Genomic DNA, 26,600 nt, shown 5'->3' with positions numbered 1-26,600 from the left:
GTGAAATCAGAAATCCAGATTTTTATTTTTATTTATTTTTTTGCCACGCTGCACAGTATGTGGGATCTTAGTTCCCCAACCATGGTTCGAACCTGTGCCCCCTGCAATGGAAGCATGGAATCTTAACCACTGGACGGCCAGGGAAGTCCCTAGATTTTTAAAATACAGGATCTCCCACATTTTAAAATGTTGATATTATTTTCAATTTGTTTTAAAAAACAAAGTTAGGACCAAAACAAATAAATTTGAAATCTGTATCTGGCCCATGTCCAGACTCTATACCCTCTGACATAAAGCCATGGAAATGAGACTGTGTGTTTTAGTAGAAAGAACCAGGTGGGAGTTTTGGGACCCAAGTTCCAGGTCTTGCTCTGGCACTGAGTTGCTTGTGACTTCGGCCTCTCTGTGTGACCCTTTCCCTCTTAGGGCTTCAGTCTCCTCCTCTTCAAGAGAAGATGATCTTTAAGAGCACTTCTTGTTCATACGCATTAAGATGGCTATTATCAAAACCCAAAACCCAGCAAGTGTTGATGAGGATGGGGATAAACTGGAACTTTTGTGCACTGTTAAAATTACCCATCATATGGTCCAGCAATTCTACTTCTGGGTATATACCCAAAAGAATTGAAAGCAGGGACTCAAAGAGGTATTTGGACACTCATGTGCGTAGCAGCATTATTCACAAGAGCAAAAGGTGGAAGCAACCCAAATGTCCATCAACAGATGAATGGATAAACAAGTTGTGGTTTATACATACAATGGAATATTATTCCGCCTTAAAAAGGAATGAAATTTTGATACATGGCTACAACATGGATGAACCTTGAAGACATTATGTTAAGTGAAATAAGTCAGATGTGAAAGGACAAATATTGTAAGATTCCACCTAGATGAGGTCCCTAGAGTAGTCAAATTCATAGAGACATAAAGGAGAACAGTAGCTCCTAGGGGCTGGGGGATGGGGGAATGAAGAGTTATGGGTACAGAGTTTCTATCTGGGATAATGGCAAGTTCTGGAGATGGCGGGTGGTGCCTCTTGCACAACAATATGGAGGTACTTAATGCCTCTGCACTGCAAATTTAAAAATGGTTAAAATGGTAAATTTGATGTTATGTACATTTTACCATGATAAAAAAAAAAGCACTTCTTGTTTCAACAAGTGGTGGATCCTCCCAATGTATGTATCAAAACGTTTTGAATAATTTGGCCCTGAATGTCACAGGATGGTCACTGGGAAGCCACCACCACAGAAGGGGAACAAAGGGAGTTTCAGTGGGAACTGCTGTATTTCATTTCTTTAAAAGAAATATGACACAAATAGAGCAAAATGTGAACACATTAATCCTGGGTGGCTAGTCCATGGGTGTTTGGTGTTCTGTGCTTTTCTGAATGCTCGAAATACTTTGCAATAAATGTTTTGTAAAAAGAATGACACTGCTGCAGTCAGGGTGAACCTTGCCCATCCTTAGTTTTTACCTCTATTTTAATGGAAGATTGGGAGCTAGTTGCTTGAAAAACAAGTTGGCTTTGCCATTACAGTTCATTTCTGCTGCGTCAAATCCTTTTTGCTTTTTTTTAAAAATAAATTTTATTTATTTATTTATTTTTGGTTGCATTGGGTCTTCGTTGCTGCATGTGGGTTTTCTCTAGTTGCGGTGACAGGGGCTACTCTTCATTGCAGCGCACGGGCCTCTCACTGCAGTGGCTTCTCTTGTTGCGGAGCACGGGCTCTAGGCATACAGGCTCAGTAGTTGTGGCTCGTGGACTCTAGAGCGCAGGCTCAGCAGCTGTGGCACACGGGCTTAGTTGCTCCGCGGCATGTGGGATCTTCCCGGACCAGGGCTCGAACCCGTGTCCCCTGCATTGGCAGGTAGGTTCCCAACCACTGCACCACCAGGGAAGTCCCTCAAATCCTTTTTGGATGCAGGTGGGGTTCCATTATTAGTTCTGTGTGTCATGAGGGTGCTGTGGAGCAACAACAATTATTAAACACAGAAAATGTGCAAACCCGGCCCTGCTGGAAGGCAACACAACCAATGCACAGACTACCAAGGCATGCACAGTTGAGCCGCGGCTCTCCACGTCCATGCCACCCAAAGCTAGGGAAACTACTTGAACTCTCTTGAGTCTCAGTCTTTTCACCTATAAAATGGGGGCAATACAGTATATAACTTAGAGGGCCCAGCAAAAACACTGAGGATGTGGAATGGCTTTGGACATTCTTTACACTGCTTAAAAGCTGGAATGATCATTTCCAGGCATAAGACGCAGCATCAAGGCTGTCAGTGGCTTGGAGTATCTATCTATGAGTAAGTGTGTGCATGAGAGCTGTATATAATTAACGGCAGAAAAAATACTTTATAGGCAGTCAGAACTTGAAACAAACAAAATCAAAACACCCTAGAGGTCACCTTATTCTGCCCCTAATTTCACAAATGAGGAAACTGAGGTGTGACTCCCAGGCCAGTGCTCTCTGAATGGTCCCAGGCTGGCTCTGCTGGATCCTGCCAGATGTGGACAGTTCCTAAGGCTTATGAGCCAGAACAGGTCAGAACAGATGGTTGGTGACATTAGGCACTCAGTGACCATAATTTCAGCACATGGTGACATTAGGCACTCAGTGACCATAATTTCAGCAGAAAGAAGTCTGCTCAACTTGAGCATTTATTCTAATGGACTTTTTTAGGGAAAGCAAATGGAAAAAAACAGTAATAAATGATATTTTAAAATAACCAATGCATGTTAAAGAAATAATGCAATTGACTACCTCACAAGGAAAAAAATCCACACTCTCACATGTGGCTAGAAGGATCATTCATTGCACTGGTTAAAGATTATTAAGTAAGTTAGAAAAAAGACACCTTATTTTTTTTTTTTTCATTCTGGTACTGCAGGTATCTCCTGTTTTACAGGGCCAATATCTTTTATCAGCTTGCTAAAAACCACATTTCAGCAAACTGAATCCTATTTTTTATTCACCTCTACTATAAAAGCAGAAATATGTCCTTCCTGGAAAGGAGTGACACTTAATTCTCAAGAAAATAAAATACATTCACACATACACACACACTCAAGTATAGCCAGAGTCCCACTGGGGCCTAATCTGCACATGGGGCCCAGGGAGGCAGCCATCAGGAGTCTGATTTGCTGAAAGGCCCTGGCCATCCTGGGAGGAAGGGGGAGAGATGGGTGCTGATGGGCAGGGAAGGGACAGAGAAGAAGGTTGCCCCATCACCTAGAAGGGAGGGTCAGGGCTGCCAGTGGAGTGAGGAGGACCATGAGCGGGGCCCTGAGTGCTGCTAGAAGGGAGATTAGGAAGGGTTGAGTCCTTAAAAGCTGGGTCCTCAGGGCCAGCTCACAGGGCTGATATTGCCTAAGGGAAGAACTCTCCCTGCTTCTGGAGCAATGAATCCCAGCCCCGGACATCGGAGTAAATCTGAAAGGAGCACAACTCACTCGGCACCAGGGAGAACCAGTGGGTCAGAGCTCTAGGAATAAATAATCGAAAATAGGCTTGGAGGCAACAGCTGTTGATTTTTTCCCCCAAGAACTGGTATGGACTGTGGATGCGAAGTCACACCAGAAAGCGTGTCCCTAAAGCAGTGGTTCTCAAAGTGTGGCCCCTGGACCAGTAACACCAGCATCACCTGAGGGAACTTGTTAGAAATGCAAATTCTCGGGCCCACCTCAGACCTACTGGGTCAGACACTCTGGGGTGGGGTCCAGCAATCTGTGTTTTAGTCAGCCCTCCAGGTGATTCTGATATATGTTCAAGTTTGAGGACCACTGTCCTAAAGAAGGCAGGACAAGTTTTAAGCAAACCATTGATAATGGTATGAAAAAATGCTTTCTATGGCTTGGATGTTTTCCACTTGATTAGGAGACCGCAATGTGTTGACCTGAGTGAGGCAATTACCAAAAGGGTGAGCAGGACCAGGATTCCCATTTTAAAAGGCATCACATCTAGAACGTGGAGGGGACAATCACCCTCTGGTCTGCCCACCTCAGAGCACACCTGGAGTGCTGGGCTCAGTTCTGGGTGCATTTATCAGGGATTGTGACAAAGTGGCTCAGGCTCAGGGGAGAGAGGTGTGGCTATGACAGGGACCAAGAACCTTTAGAAGACCATGGACAGGTGGCGGGGGTGTTGGGAGTATAAAGGTCACAAGGGGTGACACCAATGACTCCTCAGGAGTGGTGAGGAGTGACACCAATTGGTGACACCAATTCCCAGTGCAGCCTTGGGAATCAAAGATCCAAATCCAAGAATTTTAACACTTAAGACTCCAAGCTCTAGGGAAGTCCAACGTCTTGAAAGAAGTCAAGAGCCAGGCAGAATCAGTGGCTTTGGGGGAAAGCTCAGAGCTGGGAGGACCATCCTGCTCAGGCTGAGTGGCAGAAAATGCTGTCAGGTCAGATCAGCTGTCTAAACTGCGGGCCCAGTGGGTCTATACACGACTTTCCCTCCCAGCTGGTTCACGGGCTGTAGGAGAAGGGGTGACTGACAGGGACTTGACACTTCAGTGAAGGCATCACAATGGCCTCGCTCCTGCAACTGAGCGCACAGCCCCCATCCACAGGCTCGGCATTGGGGATACACAGCTGGTCCTGCGAGATGTAGGGGGAGAAGCGGACAGGCTGGAGAAGGAAAAGGGGATCAGAGGAAAAGACACGACGCTAATGGAATTAGGAAAAGAGTATAGGTGAACAGACTATTCGGGAGAATTTTCTGGCTTAGCATAACTGAGTCCATGTGACCCATTTTAAGCATAATGTGGGTCCACCCTGTTCTACCAGGGAGGCTTGTCACCACCTCTGAGCAGGTCACAGTGCCACTCCACCTGCAGGCCTCCTCCCTGCTCTGAAGGCTGCACCTCTCCACTCACACACCCCAGCTGCCCAGATGATTCTCCCTCTCTGAAAATCACCCAGTGATTGGGCTTATGAAATAACAGCATTATGTGTCCCACCCTGAGTAGCTGCCATGTGGGTCAGGCTGTTCTTTCCACCCATGCCGTCCCTGCTTCGGGGTCCGAGGACCACATCTGCATGCCCTGCCAGGTTCCTGTCCCCCTGCAACTTTCTGCTGCCCACAGGTATGGCCAATTAACTCCCTGCCCCTACAGCCAATTAACTCTCTCCCTGAGGTGAGATCCCCCACCTCAGCCTTGGAACTTCCCTTTCTCCAGCAAGGTAATGTAAGGAGCCTGAGGTCAGGAGGCCAGGGGTTTCAGCCCCCTGCCAGCCTGGCAAAGGGCCTTCTTAGACCTCAGGCTTTCAATCAGGGCTCCTGCTTCATTCCTGGGGCTGGAATTCTGTCTCTTGTCTAGTCACTCCCTGGCCTCTGGGCTTGAGTCCATTTTTGAACAGCTACCTAGTGCCTGGTCATTCCAGAATGGGGCCCTGTTTGTTCTTCCCAGTCTCTCTCATTCATTCATTCATTTATTCATTCATAATATTGACATCTCTTCTGTTCCAGGCACCATGTGAAATAATACTAGGGTTCTGATGGAGAGCAAATCCATTTTGGGTCTCTATCTAGAGGGGGTGAGAGACATTAATCAGATAATTACCCTGGTACCTACAAGACAAGGTGCTCAAGTTCAGGGGCATGCTTCCAGGAGAGGCTAACATAGAGAAGTCAGATCTAGGCCAGAAGGTAGGGCAGAGAGAAGCATTGCAGGCTGAGGCGCAACACATTGCAAAGGCCCTACAGCGGGAGAGAGCTGGTAGGAAAACTAGAAGAGCTGCGCTGGTCTGAAGCACAGCATGGGCAGGGGCTGGGGGAAAGCTGTTGGAATGAAATGAGAAAGAAGAGGGGAAAGACAGGGGAAGACCATGAGAGCCCCATAATTCACAGGAAAGATTCTGGTCTTGAGCCTAAGAACAGTGGGAAGCCTTCACAAGGTTCCAGGGAGAGGGTTGCATGATTAGAACTGTGTTTTAAAACCAAGACTCAGGCTGCTATGGGACCAATGAGGGCAGGTGCATGAGGGAACAGGAAGGCCATTGAGGCAGCTACAGAACCATCCACGTGAGAGATTCTGGAGGCTGGATGAGGAGATGGTGGTGGAGGTGACATGAACTGACCCACTTGGGGGTATATTTGGGGCAACTAATAATCTGTATTAGTCATCTATTGCTGTGTAACAAATTATCCCACAACTTAGTGGCTTAAAACAAGAAACGGTTATTATCTCACACAGTTTCCATGGACCGGGACTGTGGGAATGACTTAGCTGGGTGCTATGGCCAGGGTCTTTCATGAGGTATTTTCAAGATGTTGACTGCGGCTGCATGTCAGGATCACCTGGGAGTCTTTAAAAACTACTGATGCCCTGGCTGCATCCTAAACCAATTACAGTCCCTGAGATAGGACCCAGGCATCAGCACTTTTAGAGGTCTCCAGGTGATTCCAACATGTAGATAAAGTTGCGAACCACAAATGAAGGGGTAAAAGCCACAGAACTGCCAGGCTCACAGCTAGGTTGCCAGCCTCCTAAAAGCCCCCGAAGTCACCTACTCCTACCTTCTCCAGGTTCTGGGCACCATCTTCCTTTACAGCTGGGACTTCTCTCCTACCCCAATCAACAGTTATGTCTCATCTTTAATCCCCAGATCCTTCTACTCCTGGCCCCCAGCACCACGAGCAGATCCTGACCATGTCAGAAGGGAGAATGGTGAGAAGGAAAGCAAGGAGAAGGGAATGACAGAGAGACAGACAGTAAGAAAAGGAGGAGCAGAGGATTACTACAGCTGTAAGTTCTCACATTCTGACCACACGTCCCAGGTGGGGAAGGCTCTGATGGAGCAAGTGAAATGCAAAGTGGAGGCGAGGCTGCGGGGACTATCAGAGACCCCAGGACACTTGGCTTCTGTGGCCAGTAGTTCCCCAGACACCTTCCCTAAGGAGGCCACTGCGCCAGCTGAGGAATCATCCAGAAAGGCGGAGATCCAGGTAAACGTGGGGAGAACCAGGTCTGCACCATATGCACTTTACAATTCTTTGAAAATTCTAATTAGGTTACGAAATGAACTTGAGAGCAAAGCGAATTCCCAGCTCTCCTATGGAAGCCGAGGTAACCTACTTTGTCATTCAAATACACTTACTATATATAGCCCTAGATTGTGCTGAAATGTCACTCCTCTTACCTGACTAAAGAGTATAATTATAGATTTACTTCTATTCATTCATGAAATGTGTCTTCACTTGATTAAACGGTTCATTCAAGGAAAATCCATTAAAATATGGAACATGCTAAAATGTGGCTCATTAGAGGCAGAGGGCACTGCTGTAGTTAAGATGCTAATTAGGATAAACAGGCATTTAAAACACTCAAATCTTTGAATAATTCAGGTCACTTTTACTGGGGCTGGAGCTCCCCAGGAACCACCATTAATTTAAGCTAATTAAAAAATTTGCCTGGAGAAGAGTAGACCAAGGCAGGAAGTGATGGCCGACTTCAAACACTGAAGGGCTGTCGTGTGGAACGGAGGGCACCTGGTTCTGGGCACCCCTGTGCTGGAGGTGGGGCCAATAGGTAGATGGGTCAGGAAAGCAGATTTTGGCTTAAAGCCAAAATGAACTTTCTAGTGATGGGGTAGGCAAATTTGATAGTGAGCTCCCTGTCATCAGAGGTGTGCAAGTAGAAGCTGGTCAGGATGCTGGAGAGGGGATTTTTCTTCCACCGCCAGTGTTTGTGGTTCTAGGAGACTAAGTTTCAAAATCCCACTTGCCCCCACTCTTTGCCTTTTTGAATTTTAGAGTTGCTAAAGCAGTCCTCTGCAGCTCTGAAGTTTTTCAAAGATATGAGGCATGCAGTTTGAGTCCCAGAGAAACATATCCATGTGGTTATATTTCTACCTTTCTAAACCTGATGAGCACTCGTTGAAAAAATTGTTCCTTTTGGAAAATGGAGCCATCTAATTTTCAGATTTCTACAAATAATTTTAAGCTATAGTTGGAGTTGAGTATAACTGAAACTTTTAAAAAAGGGTAAATACATAAGTGAACATGTATTAGATCTACTGCTCATATGTGATACTTGCACAGGCACCGTGACATTTGCATGTTCACACTGCAGAGCCAGTGGGTTAGGTGGTGACCGCCAAAAAGGTATGTCCAAGTCCTAACCATCAGAACCTATGGATGTGACCTTATTTAGAAAAAGGGTCTTTGTAGATGTAATTAACTTAAGGATCATCCTGGATTACCTGGATGGGTCCTAAATCCAATGATAAGTGTCCTTATAAGAGAAAGGCAGAGGGAGATTTGGGACACAGAGGCATAAGGGAGAAGGCAACGTGAAGACAGAGGCAGAGACAGGAGTGATGTGGCTATAAGCCAAGGAACACCTGGACCCACCAGAAGCTGGAAGAGGTAAGGAAGGATTCTCTCCTCAGAGCCTTTCAGAGAGAGCATGGCCTCGCTGATACCTTGATTTCAGAACCCTGGCCTCCAGAACTGTAAGAGAATGAATTTCTGTTGCTTTCAGCCACAGTTTGTGGTGCCTTGTTACGGCAGCCCCAGGAAACTAACACATCTGGGGCCTCCTGAGACCTGGCAATTTGTTGGTTCAAACCACATTCCCATGGTTAAAGCCCAGGCTTACTGTCCTGTTTACACCCTCACATCACAGGCTGAGTTTTCCCGAAGGGAATCCGGTTTCCCTCTACTCAATGGCCACTTGTCTGTCCCAAAGAAAAATGGTTTTTCTCACTTCCCCAGAGTTACCAAGAGCAGAAAAACAAGTGTGTGTGGGGGGGGGGGGGGGGAGGGGGGTTGGGGCGGGGTGGTTCCTTGTTGGGCAGTGGTTAAGAATCCGCCTGCCAATGCAGGGGACACGGGTTCGGGCCCTGGTCCGGGAAGATCCCACATGCCGTGGAGCAACTAAGCCCGCGAGCCACAACTACTGAGCCCATGTGCCACAACTACTGAAGCCCACACGCCTAGAGCCCCTGCTCTGCAACAAGAGAAGCCACTGCAATGAGAAGCCCACACACTGCAGTGAAGAGTAGCCCCCGCTTGCTGCAACTAGAGAAAGCCCGCGTGCAGCAATGAAGACCCAATGCAGCCAAAAATAAATAAATAAAAATAAATTTAAAAAAACAAGTAGGGGACCGTGAGTGGCAGTGTCATGAGACATGGCCCTGTGGGGGGCCACCAGCCTCACGAGCCTCAGTGGAGGGCTCAGGAGTCCAGGTTGCTGACTTTGTGCTGGTTCGCAGAGCTGACCACAAGCACCAGGGCTGTCACATCCCCTCCCTAACTAACGTGGCAGTCCTGCAAGGGGGAGGGCTTTGTTTTAGTTCCAGGGTCCAGCATCGTGGCTGGCTGGCATGCAGTAGGTGTTCAAAGCTATGAGATGAATGAGAGAAAGAGCGAATGCACACCGCGTCCATCTAGGCTATCATGTAGATATTCTGAGCCCGGGAGTTTATCCTATGCCTTGAGACGGTCTTGCAGGGATGAGGCAAATGCACAGGGGCTGGACCACACGCCTCTGCCTGAAGACACAGCTGGCTGACATGGGGACCAGTCCTGGGCATGGTGCTGTGGTGCTCTCCTGAGGGGGCCCGTGGGGCCTGAGGGCAGATAGCGTTCCCTGGGACTGTTTCCGTCCAGCCATTACTTAGGCACAGGGCTGTGGGGACCTGTGACCTGAGCTCTGCCCAGATACTCACATCAAGCCCTTACAACAGCTCCCACCTGCTGGTAGGTGTACGATGAGCCATGGTGGCTGGAAACAGAGATCCCAACAGGCAGAGCTGGCCTGAGCAACAGGACCCCACACCCAAGACAGCTGCCTCCTCCTTTGCAGCCCTCACCGCCATCACCCTATATGGCAGTCCTTCAAAGGGAGGGGGGGAAATCCCATGGGCCACAGTCCCCTCCTCCCTTGCCCACCATTTGCTGCTCAGGGGCCCATCTTCCAGAGCTACATGCTATGGGGCAGGTACACACCCTGGATCCAATTGCATGGGGTAGGACAGATGACTCAGTGGAACTAGGGTTGTCTGGCTCTCAAATCCCTGTTCCCATCAGCCAGCCTTTCACAATTTTAGAAATTCCGAAGAATCTTAGATGTGATGAACAGGATAATCTACGCCTCCCCTCCACCCCGCCCCGCCACCCTGCAAGATGTCCACCTCCTTATCCCTGGAATGCACTACCTTACGTGGCAAAGGGGACTTTGCAGATGAGTTTAAGTGAAGGATCTTGAGATAAGGAAACCATCCTGGATTATCTAGGAGTGCCCAAGGTGACCAGAGGCGTTTTTATAAGGGAAAGAGGGAGGCAGGAGAGTCAGAGCCCAAGGAAGAATGATGACAGAGATTTGTCTGAAGAAACCACACTGCTGGCTTTGAAGATGGAGGGCAGGGCCGAGAGCCAAGAAAAGCAGGCAGTTTCTGGAAGCTGGAAAAGGCAAGGAAACAGGTTCCCCCATAGTCTCCAGAAGGAGCCAGTCCTGCGGACATCTTGATTCGGCTCAGAGAGACAGATTCTAAACTTCTGAGCTCTAGTACCATAAGATAACAAATGTGCTATTTTAAGCCACAAAGTTTGTGACGATTTGTTCCAACAGAATAGAAAACTCACATAATAAGCTTTGGCCTTGAGATCCTGCACATCCTCAAACACCCACTCACACAGAAAACTCTCCCTCCTTCCCAAGCTAGTGGTGACCCCCCCCCCAAATTCCACAGTCCTGTGCTCAAGGCCACTCTCCTTGGCTAAAACAGAGACTGTCCTGAGAGTCTACATATCCTCCATCTGAGACCTCGGGGCCCAGCACAGGGCTGCCTGAGGAAGGGGACCAGGCCCAGGCCCTCTGCTTGGATAATGCACAACACCCCACTTTGGACTCCCCAGCCAGCAGTCTTCCGTCTGCTGGCAGTTCCAAGGAGCTCACCACTCTTGGGGGGGGGTCAGTGAAATCAGGCCACACTGAGTTGTTGGGGAATGAAATTAGCCTTCAGAACCTTGTTGCTTTCCTGTGGCAAAGTGCCTATGGCTTTAATTGCAGCAGACTCCTGAGACCAAACCAATATTTACAGAAAGATTTGGATATTAATAAAGCAGGAATATTATCCAGTTAAGATGATGAACACATACCTCTACAGGAAATCAACGAGATGCAAAGTGTGCCTCTGACACCAAAACAGAGGAGGGATATTAGAGAACTCACACCTGTGAGCACTAAAGAATGCAGAATGCAGAATCCTTCTCCTGTTTCCTGAGCCCCATCCCTGCTCCGTCACTCAAGGTATGGGGGGACGGGAGGGAACCAGGTGGACAGGAAGTCCAGGTCTGTGGGACACCCCACCTGTACATCCCAAGGAGCTGTCATTGAGTCTAGGGGAACAGCGTGGCATCTGGGCCTCAGGGGAAGGGTCAGGACCAGAGGGGGAAGCAAGCCAAGGATGCAAGGGCCTCCCCCACACTGGAGTGAGCTCTGTGCCACTGCAGGTGTGCAAGCAGAGGTGGGGTTGCTATGGAAGGGATTCAGGCATCAGATGGAGGGGCAGAAGAGACTGATGGATCCCCGAGGAAAGTCTGGGATTCTCAAGCCTGTACCCCAGTTAGGAGGGACATTTGCTGAGGGCAGCCCAGGAGGCACATGTTCACCCCTGCAGGAACAGGACCATTTCAGGCAGCTCCGTAAGCTGGATAAGCAACTGGATCCAAGCGTCCACCCTCTCACTTCATGGTAGAGCTTAAAGGACTCCTCTCAGAGACCCTGGGGCGTCACTGCCTTTTTTATGTGCAGCTTTCTCTGCAGTCCTATATTCCAAAGTAGGCTCTTTGTCCTCCACTCCAGTGTTCTGCCTGGATATCCTACCTACAGCCCAGCATTTGAAGCCCTCCTTCTTTGCCTACCCGAACTCCCTTCTTCCTCCAGGACTGCAGATTTGCGGTGTAGGTGGGGGGAGGAAGTGAAGACATAGGTGCAAACAGCCCCCCAGAGCCTGCCTCTCTTCCCTCCACTCTTCCTCGGCCCTTCCTCCCACCCCTCACTCAAAGCCTTCAGGGAGCAAGCAGGCTGTAGGGGGCATGGCAGGATCACCCTGGAGTGAATTTCATCCTCTCACTATTACACTTAGAATGTATAAACAACAAGGTCCTACTGTATAGCACAGGGAACTATATTCAGTATCCTGGGATAAACTATAATAGAAAAGAATATTAAAAAAAGAATGTAAAAAAAACCCAAACAGATGAGGGTCCTGAAAGGTTAAGTGACTTACCCAAGGTCTTACAATTAGTAAGCCAGAGGGCTGAGATTCAAACTTGTGTTTCTCTGCCTCCAGAATCCAGAAGGGTTGGGTGGAGGGAGAAGAGAGGAGGGGCTGGGGGGCAGTACTGACCCCACAGTGCTGGGACCCACAGTGACAGGACCCGAGAAGGGCTTGTTTACTTGAGTGTCTCCCCCAAGACTGGGAGACCTGGAGGGTTGAAACTATGTTGGGGCCTCTTCATGTGCCCATGTGGGACATAAATCAAGCAACCAGAATATTCGGGAGAGAGAAGAGGGCAGAGCTGGGCACATCCAGGGAGTGGTGCCTCAAGATCAGAAGGTGATGAGACGGGCAGATGCCCAAGATGCACTTCAGCTCTGGCCCCAAGGTCACTGCAAAGGGAGCCTTGTGTCCAGTGGGCAGAGTTGGCACTGCCACCCTCAGGCCCACTCCCCACCCCTCTGAGAGAGGGGTCGAGCTCAGAATGGGCCTGGCTGCTACACCAACCCACCAGCCCTCATTGGACAGTGGGGGAAACTGAGGTCCTGGGAGGGGTAGGGACTTGCCCAAATCACACAGCTGTCTAGGGGCAGAGCTGGATTCAAACACAGTTTCCTGCCTCCCAAATGTTGCCCAAAGCCGTGTCTTTGACAGCAGCAACAGAACAGTAACCCTGCAAGAGGCCACCAGCTGCAGCCCTCCAGGACCCCTTCCCAAATCCCTACAAGAGAGGAGCTGCTTGAGGGCACTGCCCAGCCCCGTTCCTCGGTGTCCAGCACCCAGCACAGGGCCTGGCACAGAGCAGCTGCTTCACAGACCCTGCACATCAAGCACAGTGGCTCCCAAGCCTGCTGTGCCTAGCATCTCCCTGGGAGCTTTGCAGAAATACAGATTCGTGGGTTGCACCCAAGAGACTGATTCTGACTCTGGTATGAGAGGAGGGGGAGGGAGGCCAGGAATCTGTGTTTGTATAGAGCACCCTGGGGTCTTGGTTACACAGCCAGATTGGGGACCAGTGATACCCTTTTAGCTGCCCTGGTCTGACCGGCCCTTTAGTCTAAACTCCCTTATTCCCAAGGGCCCTGTGATGGATACTAAGGTGCACGCCTGGAAACTTCCATTCTCCCAGCTGCCGGAAGTGGTGGCTGCTGACAACTCACATCTGTGTGTCTCCCTGGGATTTGCCCTTGACTAAAGGGGGCAGCCTTGTCCAAGGTCACACCCCCTCCCCAGAGCAGCCCATGCCCAATCACCAGCCCAGCCTCTTGCCTTGATTTGGGACATCTCTGAAGGGCCAGCCCAGCTCTAGAGCTCCCCACAGCCTTGGCTGAGGCCTCTGAACTTCTTCCACCTCACTCCCTGCTGTGAGCATTCCCCAATAAACCTCCCACAAGTCTCAGCATAGCTTTCTGGAGAGCCTGACCTAGGCCAGGCTCACCCATGTGTGCCTTGGCTCAGCCCAAACCAGTGGTTTGCCCCTCTGTCCTTAGATGAAGACACCTCCTGTGCTGAGATCTCACGGGCAGCTGCTTGCTTTGGGGTTCTTCTGTGTAGGACCTCATATCACCTCAGACAAGTTGCATCCTTTTGACTCAAAGACTTTAAACTTGTCCAAGTAATTTCTAAACTTCACTGAAAGTCTGAGAAAAGGGGGGAAGTGATACAATTACCCATATTCCCAATACACTAACCCAACTAGTATAATTTCTTGTGTTGGCTGCCATCACCCACGTCCTCCAGCCTTCCCTCTGCTACTGTACTTCTGGAATTTGACTTTTATGAATGGCATCACTTGAGCTCTCTTGTCCTGTGACTTCCAGGTAGGCTTGGAGGCCCTGGCAGGAGTCAGAGGGCTAATGGGAGGTCCTGGCAAGGGTCAGAGGGTAGGAAGAGAAAGGGCTCAGGGTATTTCTCCCCACCTGCTCCCTGGCTTAGTTACAGCCCTTGTCAAGCAGCCCCTCCTCCTAGCTCCAGCAACACTGCTCCCTCCCCTTGTCCTCCAGGGCACATGGGTCCTGACTCCCACTGTTGCTAGTCCCCAGTGCTGCATTTGCCATGGGTGACCCCCCTGGTCCTGTCCAAAATACTTCCTCACTATTTAAGCCCCATTGCAAATAGCCTCTCCCACATGAAGTCCTTCTGGATTTTCCAATGAGCTGTGCTCACTGCTCTGAATGCCTGCATTCTCTGCTCCTCCCTCCCAGGCCCACACTTTCTTGGCCCTGTTCTGGAGGAACTGGGAAGTTCCTCAGGTCATCCACACCCCCACAAGAGCACATAGCACAATGTGTCCTTGGCCTTAGTGAGGCAGCTAGGGGAGAACGCCACGGTCTCAGGGACTGATGGAGAGGAGCTAAGCTGTCAACGGCTCCTCCAAGGTCAGGAAAGACAGTCTGCCGTTGCCCTGGCCTGGAGCCCGAGGAGCCAGCCCCAGCCTGGAGAGGTGCTGAGTATGTGTCCTGGGAGGGAGCTGGCGGGTCTGGTGAGCCGACCATGTCCAGGGGTGGACACTGCATCAAAGTGCTGAGCAGGCCAACAGCCCGGGAGTGGGGCTTGAAGCTGTGCTTAGCTAAGCAGTTTTTATAATGTACCTTCCTAGGGCAGTATCCAGATTCCGGGGAACAGGTATCCACTCTGCAGAGGGGAATTTTCCAAAGGGGACCAGAATCCGGACGCACTGTGGTTATGGTTATTGTCATGGCTATTAACCTGTCCAGCTGCCCCTGGGCTGAGAGTTCCTATAGGGTGTGAGGCCCTGTCTGAGTCCCTGATAGATTCCAGCATAATGGTCTGGCTCAGTCACCACTGGCTGAATGAATGAATGAGGCCAACAGCACACTCCATTCATCTGCTTGTGGTGAGCATCACTTATGCTTGCTGCCCAGTGTTCTGAGAAGAAGGCTTAGGAAGCATCTGTGCTTCATTTGTGCTGCAGGGTATTAGAGAAGTTGAAGGTTCTTAGGCAGAAATATGCTCTAGAAATGCTCTAGAATGCTCTAGAAAGGAAGCCACAGAGCAAAAGTGGAAAAGGCTGCACATCTGTGATAAGTGAGAAAGGTAACAATGACAGCTCATATTTACTGAGTGCCCATCACACGCAGAGTCCCTCATACATGTCATCTCACTCCTCTTGACCACTGGAATAAGCCCAAAAGGTAAAATTATGATCAGTTTATGGGCAAGTAAAATGAGACTCAGAGATGTTCAGTCAGTTGCCCAAGGTCACACAGCTGGGAGGTAATAAGCCTCTGATTTAATTTCAGTCTATCTCTTTCTACAGCCCTGTTGTAAACTATGGTCACCAAATGTTTTCTGGAAAGGGCCAGATAATACATATTTTAGGCTTTGCAGGCCATACAATCTCTGTCACAACTACTCGACTCTGCCTTAACATTGCATGAGCAAATGAATGGTCATGGCTGTGTTCCAATAAACCTTTATTTACAAAGCAGGGGGCTGGATTTGGCCCACTGGCCCACAGTGGCAGACCCCAGCTCTGAACTCACAACAGAGAGCCTGTGGTTCTTTTTTCCCCTCTAGGAAGGCAGTGGGAGAGAGGAAAGAGTACAAACTGAAATCAGGCGGTTGCAGACTAGAATGCTGGCTCTGCCCCACGCTGGGCCACCTCGGGCCAGCAAGGGAACACTTAAGGTTGTTACAAAGATTCAAATAAGCTGATACATGCTGTGTCTACCATGGCTGAGGTTCAGTCAATGGCAGCGTTTAGTATCAAGGTGATACTGAGGTTGGGAGAAGGGAGGGAAGGGCTGCTGGTGCCACTGGAACTAAACCCTGATGGGTGCATCTTCTCACAAAGGCTGGTTACTTTGGACTTTCTGCAGGAGAATGTTATTCTGCACCCCACGAAACCCCAAAGGGAATTCACAGGCACCCATGGTGGGAGGAATCTTTGTACTGTCCCCGGAAGGAGCAGATGTGTAGTGCTTGGTGACTCCCCGACAAGGGTAGGCAGGCAGCTGTTCCCAGACTTGATATGGCAAATTGTGTGATGTGCTGCCTTCCTGGGGCGGCCAGCCAAGCAGTGATGGGGGCCTCTGTCACCCCCTCCCCCACTGCCTGCTGCCCACGTCTGCTGATTCATGCGGGAGGGCCTGGGTGTGCCAGAAGGAATCCAAAATGGCTCTAGCGCAACACAAGGCTTTGGAAGAAGACTGAGGACTTGGGGGCAGGAGGACAGTTCCTTCTCTGTTTCTTTTTGAAGGTCATAACTTTGGCACAGAAAGGAGGATGTGGGGAAAATCCATCAATATTGCTGGAGTCCAGGCTACGGCTTATGATGCCAGATGGTGAGCCCCTGGAAGGGGATGGCACTCACTACTCCAAGACTGGCAACACCATGTTTGCTGGGAGAATTTATCCATCTGATCATGAGGATGCTAAACTGAAATTTGAGAGGGAGAGGAAAAGTGTCCAGGAAAAATATAAAACCAGATATGATGAGGGCCAGTATATATAAGGAATTTTAAAAGGGGGCCACAGAAAAGGAAATGCTCAGGAACTGTCATGTATCTGTATTCCAAAGTATAAAGTATGGGTAACAGTGTTAACTATGAAACTTTTGGGAAAGATGGTAAAGCTGAGCACAGATGTCCAACTCCCACCTAAGCTACCTCCTTCTGAAAGTGACAGAAAGGACCAAGGGAGTATAAAAATAGGGGAGATCTGCTTCAGCATTGGAAAATAGGAAAGAGTGCCGTCAATATGCCACCAGCTTTGAGGAATTTCTGCTGGGTACAGTGCCAGTGGAACCAGATTGAAGGCTGACTCACAGCTCTCCTTCCTGGGAAAGCAGCATGGTGCCGCAAGGAGGGCGGACGTGCCCACAGGACCCATCTCACAGCCTTTGCTGGTGAGTGAATGAGTGCTGGAGCCACAGGACCAGTACAGAGCCCACCATGGGGAGCCTACCTCTCACGGTGCAGCCCAAGAGCCTTCAGGAGCGGCTGGGCCATTAGATCCAAGGACAAACAACGCTTACCCAAGCCTGGTTCTCCCATGATGGGCCTGGATGTCTCCCAGGCACAGAGGGCAGGAGAACAAGGAAGAGACCAGGAGCGATAGGATATATCGGGAACAGCTGTGCACAAAGTAGAGAAGAAATGCCCACAGCACAAGATGACTCCCAACCCCTCAGGCTGCTTGTCCCTGGCTGGTAATGTGAACTTTCATCACCCAGTCTTCCAGATTAATATCCGAGGTGAAAAATCTCATAGCATCCAGAAAAAGCAATGAGGGGGCCCCAGGAGAAGTAAGCGAATACCAGGTCAGGGAAGACCTAAAATGCACGTGTAACCTAAGAAAATCTTCTGAAACATAAAGGAGACAAACAAGGAACGCACACAGAGGAAGAACATCACCTCTAAAAGGATTCACTATAAGAACCGGAAGTAAAATGTATTGTCTGTTTTGTACTGCAAGAAAGGTAAAGAAAACCTGGCCTCTAAGATGTAAGGAATGGAATATGCAATAGAAGAGACTGAAACTAAAAGAAAGCTGGTAGAGCTAAGATGATAGTGACAGGAAATGAATAGTATTATGAGAATTTTGAGAGGCATTAGAAGCAGTAAAGGACAGAATTTAATTGTAGAAAACCAATGGATGTTGTGGAATACAATGGTGAGATGTTTTCTCAGAACATACAGAACAAGGATTAAGATAAAAATGACCAGAGAGAGAATAATAACATGGAGAATAAACGACAGAGACACACTCATAAATTACTGATACTTCTAAAAAAAATACCAGAACAAAAGAGTCTAATATAATTAAAGATATATTACACGAAAAATTCTGTAATCTAAACACTGATTCTTCAAATAAAAAACAGTAATCATATTTTAAACAAAATAGACAAACATCTGACATGAGCCATATTTTCTTTTTTAATTCCAAAGATTAAGAAAGAAATCCACAAGCATCCAGCAGAGGAAAAAAAAAGACATCTACAAAGAGATCAAATCAGATTGTATCAGACTTCATTACAACATTGATGTAATGTCTAAAGAGGTTTGAGGAAGAATATTATGATCATAGAAATTTATACTTCATAGGAGAAGCAACAGAGAGAGACTGCAGTCTATGTAACAGCATGGTAGATAGAAAAACCATATACCCTTGCTGAAAAATATTACCGAAAGATGTATGCATGCCACAGAGAGATAAATCAAAAGACACAACTCATGAAAGATATGTCAATAGAAGTTGAAGCCATATAAATATGGATCTGAATCTTAAAAATCATAGTTATTATAATATTGTTTTAAAATAAAATCAGTATTTCAAATAAGAATTGAAAAAGAATATCCACAATGTAAAGAACACGGTCAAGATAGAGAACAGACTTATAGCTGCTAAGGGGGAGGGGGTGGGGGAGGGTTGGACTGGGAGTTTGGGAACAGCAGATGCAAACTACTACATATAGAATGGATAAACAACAAGGTCCTATTGTATAGCACAGGGAACTATATTAATATCCTGTAATAAACCATAATGGAAAAAATATGAAAAAGAAAACATGTATATATATAACCGAATCATTTTGCTGTACACCAGAAACTATCACAACACTGTAAATCAACTATACTTCAATAAAAAAAGAATAAAGTCTAATAAAAACTCAAATTATAACAATTCAAAATTAGAGGCAGTGAGGGATGGCCAGTAAATAAACGTGCTAATTTCTGTACCTAACAATAGATATTGCAATTTTATATTGGTACTTAGAGAAGCAGATGCCTAAAATTTTAAACTGAAAATGCAATTATAGAATAGTCTTATTATAATGAGGATGCTATATTATTTAGCTGAAAGTATAGGATTTGGCTAAAGCTGTAATCAAAGGCAAATTTATTGGCTTAAATACATTTGATGGCAACTAAAAAAAGAGTAAAAAATATATATGCAAATCAAGTAGTTAGAAAAAGAATGGCAAAACAAACATAAATGAAGAAGGATGGTATTAATAAAGATAAAAGCAGAAAAAAATAAATTAGAAAGTAGGCAAATAGAAGCAAAGCCAATAAAAAGCCAAGTGCTGGTTCTTCGGCTTAAAAAAAGTGATAATGGGATGTTTCACAGAAAATTTAACTTGTGTTTTTGCTATATGTTCTTCAGTAAAGGAAATGTCTGGAAAACTTGTTTATCTCTGGGAGGGGGATAATCTTTAAAGGGGAAGCAAGTGGACCCCCAGAAGCAACAAAGGTGTCTGCTTTAAAGCGTATGAGCAGCAAAATGGAATAGGACCATTTAGGGGTAGGTTTCTAAAAGAAACCCTCTCTGATTCTTGGCGGGTATGGATATCAGAGAAGAAAAAGCCAACAGAGGTTCTGGATCCATGGGAGGAAAATGACCAAATCACTTCTGATAAAATGTTCCTGCATCCTGGGAGTGGCTCCAAAAGGAACTTAGTGAGGAGCTTGAGGATGCCTGAAAGTGTGTCTCGGGACCTCGATCAGTGGAGGTAACCAGTCCAACCAGCGTCAACAGCATCCCTAAGAGGCTTCAGAATGCAGGCTCCCCGAGCTGGGTGAGAGGTTGTTGGCTATTTTGGAAGAGGCTGACGCTTCGAGAGAGAGATCCTGAGCCCAGTAAATCTGGCAGGTGGAGTGCTTGATCCAGGTTTAATTTAATTTGAAAAAATAACAAATATGACCATTTTTTGCATACTGAATTTAAGATGTTGATACCAGTTGCATCAGTAAAGAAGCAAACTAGCTGGCTTAATCAAGGAAAAAAGTGGGGAAACATCTGTAATGAGAGAGCATATAACAAAAGACAAAAAAATTTTTTTAATTGTATTGAAATATATACTAATAAATTTGCAAATCTTAAGCAAGTTTATTATTCTCTGGAAAACATAAGTTCTAAAATCCACATAAGAAATATAAATCTAAAGTGATCAAGAAGCATGGAAGAAGCCAAAAAGATAACTTGTATCAAGGGTGGGATGGGGGACACAAAATCCTGGATGGTTTCATAGACTCATTGTTTGATATTCAAAGAGCAGCTAATCTGTATATTCTATAAACTGTTCCAGAGCACCTAAAAAGACGTACAGCTTTCTGATTCATGTTGTAAAACTAGAATAACTCTGACAACTAAACCTGACTGAAGATGGTATAATCAAAGTAAAATATAACTATTAGCACATGTGTTTATAGAAAAAAACTAGATAATTAAACTGATTAAAGAATAATGCAGCATAACAAAGAAAGGTCTATTTTAGGAATACTCATATGGTTTAATGTAAATGTGAATTCCAGATCCATTTATCCAACTGCCTAGTCAACCTCTCCATCTGGATATCCAATAAGCATATCTAAACTGTTGATTTCCTTCTCTAAAAGTTGCTCCTTTGCATCCTTCCTCAAGTTAATAAGTAGTAACTTATTCCTTCCAGTTGCTCAGATCAAAAACTTTGGCCCCATCCTTGATGACTCATTCTTTTTTTTTTTTGATATATATATTTTATTTTTTTTACATCTTTATTGGAGTATAATTGCTTTACAATGGTGTGTTAGTTTCTGCTTTATAACAAAGTGAATCAGTTATACATATACATATGTTCCCATATCTTTTCCCTCTTGTGTCTCCCTCCCTCCCACCCTCCCTATCCCACCCCTCCGGGCGGTCACAAAGCACCTAGCTGATCCCCCTGTGCTATGCGGCTGCTTCCCACTAGCTATCTACCTTACGTTTGGTAGTGTATATATGTCCATGCCTCTCTCTCGCTTTGTCACAGCTTACCCTTCCCCCTCCCCATATCCTCAAGTCCATTCTCTATTCTTTTTCACATTGCACATACATTCCATCAAGAAATCTACTTTGTCAGCTCTACTGTAAAAAAATATCCAGAATCCAGCTGGTTTTCATTATCTAGTCCAAGTTACCACCTTCCACTCAGCAGCTAGGGTGATCCTTTTAAAATGTAAGTCAGATCATACCCTTCTTTTAAAAAAGCTCTCAAGTAGTCCAGAAATAAATCCATACCACTATGGCCAATTGATTTTCAACAAGGATGCCAAGACAATTTAATGCAGAAATAACAGTCTTTTCAACAAACTGTGCTAGGACAACTGGATAGCTTTTCATACAAAAGACACTTACCTCACACCATATACAAAAATCAACTGAAAATGCAAAAAGACCTAAATGTAACAGCTTAAACTATAAAGCTCTATTGAGGAAACACATGTTTAAGTCTTCACGACCTTGGATTAGACAATGGTTTCTTAAATACAACACCAAAAGCACAAACAACAACAACAACCAAAAAAACCAAACCGATAAAATGGACTTCACCAAATTAAAGGCTTTTGTGCAAAGACACCATTAAGAAAGTACAAAGACAACCTACAGAATGGGAGAAAATATTTGCAAACCATATATCTGATAAAGGTCTAGTATCCAGAATAGCTAAAAGACAAATAACCCAATTAAAAACTGGACAAAGGATTTGAATAGGCATTTTCTCCAAAGAAGATATTTGAATAGGCATTTCTCCAAAGAAGATACACAAATATGCCAGACACAAATACCACATATTTTATGGTCCTTTTTTTCCTAGTTTTTTTTCCCTAGTTTTGAGATATAATTGACATATCACATGGTATAAATTTAAGGTATACAATATAATAATTTGATATATGTATATATTGCAAGATGATTACCACAGTAAGTTTAGTTAATATCCCTCATGTCACACAGTTAATTTTTTTTTCTTGTGATGAGAACTTTTAAGATCTACTCTCCTTAGTAACTTTCAAATATACAAAACAGTATTGTTAACTACAGCCACCATGCTGTATATTATATCCCCGGAACCATTTATTTTATAACTGGAAGTTTATACCTTTTGACCACTTTCACCCATTTCCCCTACCTCCCATCCCTATGGTGCCATTTATATAAAAAGTCTATTATAGACAAATCCGTAGATATAGAAAGTAGATCTGTGGTTGTCAGGGGCTGGAGGGAAGGGGAAATGAGTGACTGCTAATGGAAATAAGATTTCTTTTTTGGAGTGACAAAAATGTCCTGGAATTAGATAGTAGTTATGGTTGCACATCATTGTGTACATACCAAACTATTTACTTGTAAAATATAAAATGGATAAAATGGTTGATTTTATGTTATGTGAATGGCTTCTCAATAAAAACAAAACCCAAAATACTCTCCAGTAGCTTCTCAACTGACTCAAAGTATAAGCCAAAGTCCTCACTAATGTCTTGTAAGGGCCAGAAATCTCCCCAAACCCCACAAAAAACTGCTCCACTTCCCCCTCACCCATTCTGTTCCAGCCGTAATAGCCTCCCTGATGTGGTTCCAGCACCACCAGACTCACTCCCATATCAGGACCTCTGCACATGCTGTTCTCTTTGTCTGGAACCCTGTTCAACTAGATATCCTATGACTTGCCCCTCACTGCCTGCAAGCATATAGTCAAATATCACCTTATCTTTGAAGCTGTCCTTGACCTCACCCCACCCCCCATGGCATATCCTACTCCCCTTACCCTACTTCACTTTTCTCCCTAGCACTTACCATTATCTGATATATTATACATTTATTTGCTTAATTGTTTGTTTTTTTTTTATCATGTGTGTCCCCCTCTAGAATGCAAGCTCTTTGAGTGCAGGGACTTTGTTTCATTCACAGATGTGTTCACAGGGCCTAAAACAGTGCCCGACGTGTGCTAGGTACTAAATGAAGAGGTGTTAAATTAATGATGCATTATAGAATGAACACGAGGAAACTGTCACACTAACAGAGCAAAGAAAAAACCACGTAACTTTTGATATAGATTCTAAAAAGACATCTGATTTTTCATCATGCATATCTGGTTCAAACACCTAATAAATAAAAATAGAACGTCCCTTAACATGATGAGGAATATCTGTTCTTCTAACAGACATCATACCTTACAAACAGCATTCTCATTAAAGCAAGAACATGACAAGAATATTCACTATTATCACTATTTTAAAATATAACTCTATGGGACTTCCCTGGTGGCACAGTGGTTAAGAATCTGCCTGCCAATGCAGGGGAGAAGGGTTCGAGCCCTGGTCTGAGAACATCCCATGTGCCGCGGAGCAACTAAGCCCATGCACCACAACTACGGAGCCTGTGCTCTAGAGCCTGCGAGCCCAAACTACTGAGCCTCCACACAACTAGTGAAACCTGCGCGCCTAGAGCCCGTGCTCCACAACAAGAGAAGCCACCGCAACGAGAAGCCTGTGCACAGCCTGCGCACCACAATGAAGAGAAACCCCTGCTCGCCGCAACTAGAGAAAGCCCGCGCACAGCAACAAAGACCCAATGCAGCCAAAAATAAATAAATAAATAATATATATATATGTAAAACTAGGATTTTTAGTAAATGAGGCAATAATAATAACAGTAATAATAGCTAATATATCGGGTGCTCTTTTGGGCATTGTTCTAAGACCTAAGTGCTTTATATGTATTAATTAATTTATTTTTTATTTATTTATTTTTTTTTGCGGTACGCGGGCCTCTCACTGTTGTGGCCTCTCCCGTTGCAAAGCACAGACTCCGGATGCGCAGGCTCAGCAGCCATGGCTCACGGGCCCAGCCACTCCACGGCATGTGGGATCTTCCCAGACCGGGGCACGAACCCGTGTCCCCTGCATCGGCAGGTGGACTCTCAACCACTGCGCCACCAGGGAAGCCCTATTAATTTATTTTAATACTCACAACATCTGAGGTAATATGAGTACGTTCCCATTATCAGGGATATGGAAAAATTAAATGATTTACCCAAGGTCGCCTAGCTGGTAAGTAGCTGAGTTAGAACTGGAATCCAGGAAGTTTTTCTGTTCTAACCACTCTGCAGTACCTCCTCAATGAAAAATTATGAAGATAAAGATGGTGTAACTGTGGAAAACAGAAAGCAAATTTGTTCTTGCTCCAGATGGTATTATTGTCTATCTAGAAAACTCGAGGGAATTAAGAGAGGAAAAACTACCAGAAGTAATAAAAATTCAACATGGGCAGTCAAAAAATGTAAATACACTGATCAATAGCTTTCCTATATTCTAGCAATAACCACTTTAAAAATGTCAAGGAAATTAGATGCTATTCCCAAAAGTAATAATAAATGTAGAATACTTGAAAATAAACCTAACATAAAATGGAAAGGATCGACATGAAGAAAATGACAAAGTTTTACTAAGGACCCAAGATATTTTGAATGGAGAGATGTTTGTTCATGAATGGATAGACTCAGTATTATAAAGATGTCAAATGTCCCCTAAATTAATTCTGGAGTTACTGAAATTCAAATAAAAACACCAGTGGCATTTTTGGAACCTTACAAAAATTAATGGGTGAACATAGAGACAATTGTGAAAAAAGAAGGCAGGACTGCACATAAAATTATATTAGAAAGAAGGAATATTCAAAACATTGGGAGGCCAATTTCAGAACAGATACTTAGATCAACGGAATAAAACTTTTAAAACGCAGAAACAGTCTAATATAACAGCCATTAGCCATATGTGGTTCCTCTGCATTTGAAATGATGTTGAAATGATAATGTTTTGGGTATATTGCATTAAATAAAATGTATTATTAAAATTAATTTTCCCTATCTCTTTTTTCTTTTTAAAATGTGGCTACTAGAAAATTTAAAATCACATTTGTGGCTTATATTATATTTCTATTACACAGAACTGGAAAGTATATATTTTAAAAAGCAGTATGTTATTTTCTAAAGATAAAATTTAGCATAGGCATTTTAAATGGGTCAGGAAAAGATGCATTCATTAAATGCCAGAAGAATTACTGAATGATTATGAGGACAGAAGAAAGAAAGGTATGATATCTCAGGCCACATGCTGCAATTCTGGTTAAATTAAAAAATGAAGTAATAAAAGTACTAGAAGAAAACGTAGGTGAATTTACAGAAATTCTTGGGATGGGAAGAGAATGCCAAGCTAAACTTAAAAGTGAAAAAAAAAATGGTCTTCTTATACTTGACTATATTAGATATTAAACTTTTCAATATTATCAAATAACATAAAAAACAAAATTGAATGTCACATGAAACATGGGGAGATACTTGCAATAACTGTGACAAAGAGCGGATATCCTTACTTTATAAAGAGCTCTTATAAATCAGTAAGAAAAACTCCACCAGGAACATGTGTCAATAACATGAACAGCCAATTTATGAAAGGAGAAACAGAAATGAGAACGACTCCTAGTAAAAAAGAAATTCAATTTTAGTAGTAATCAAAGAAATGCAAATTAAAATAGCAATTGCCAAGGATCAAAAAAGAATAATATACAGTGTTGGCAATGAGTACTCTCATATACTGCTAAGAAACTCTAAATTGGTATGATCTTTCTGGAGGACATTTTGGCAACATGTACAAAAGGTTCCAAAATGTGCACACATTATTTCTAGGAATTTATCCTCGAAATATAATCAGAGATGTTCACACAAAAATACAAGTATGGATTTACTGCATTGTTGTTTGTAATCAGGAAAAATTTGCAACTATCTCCATATTTAGTTTTCAACAGCTATTGGAAAAAACAGCAACAGAGAATACCTCCTGTACCATCCCAGATCCCTCAAAATGTCAAAGATTAAAAACAAAAAAAAATCTCTAACAGTTCTGGAAAATGATTAAGAAGACCATCAATGGACAGACTACCTGCAGAACTATACTGGAAGACAGAAAGGAAGGGAACAGATCACAGGGATAAAGAAGACTGGAGAAAAGCAGCCCCAAACACATCAGGCTGTGGCCAAGGCAGGGACAGTTCATGGGGTCACCAGGCCCACAGTCGAGAGGCCATTATGAGTCACGGTGGTGGAGAATATCTACTGGCCGGGGAAAACATTCCCATTGGGTTGCTAAATTAAAGAAGCCGTTTCTATAGTAAGAACATGTATTCATTTATGCAAGTTCACTCATATGTATTGAAAAAACTGTAAAGACATATGCCTATAGATGTTAAGGTTGACCTTTCACTGGGTAGTTATGGCCAATTTTTAATTTTCCTTATTGTTCCTCTGTGTTTTCCAAGTTTTCTGCATGGAGTATATATCAATATTATGGTTAGAAAACAATAATCAGTATTTTAAAACAAAGAAGCAAAAAATAATAACAAAGATAACTTAAACTTTTTATGTAAGAAATGAACTACAATCTTATTATTTTTCTTTTGAATTCCTGCAGTAACCTTCTGGCTGGTTTCCCAGACTCTAGTCTGCTCGTCCCAATCAGCCTTCAAGATTCCTACCATCTCTCACCGCCAATTTGAAACCCTCTGTGGCTCCCTATTTCCTACTGCTGACAGATGA

General features: G+C 44.8%; 1 protein-coding gene across 1 annotated transcript in view; it reads right to left on the bottom strand.

The window, feature by feature from the left end:
• The window catches only part of GABBR2 (gamma-aminobutyric acid type B receptor subunit 2), a 369,057-nt gene that overhangs the window by 192,886 nt on the left and 149,571 nt on the right, over positions 1-26,600 (bottom strand). The window lies entirely within an intron of this gene.

This window comes from Phocoena sinus, chromosome 6 (genome assembly GCF_008692025.1).
Source record: "Phocoena sinus isolate mPhoSin1 chromosome 6, mPhoSin1.pri, whole genome shotgun sequence".
Lineage (NCBI taxonomy): Eukaryota > Metazoa > Chordata > Mammalia > Artiodactyla > Phocoenidae > Phocoena > Phocoena sinus.
Note: the sequence above shows the minus strand (reverse complement) of the source record. Positions and strands in the feature narration are given on the sequence as shown.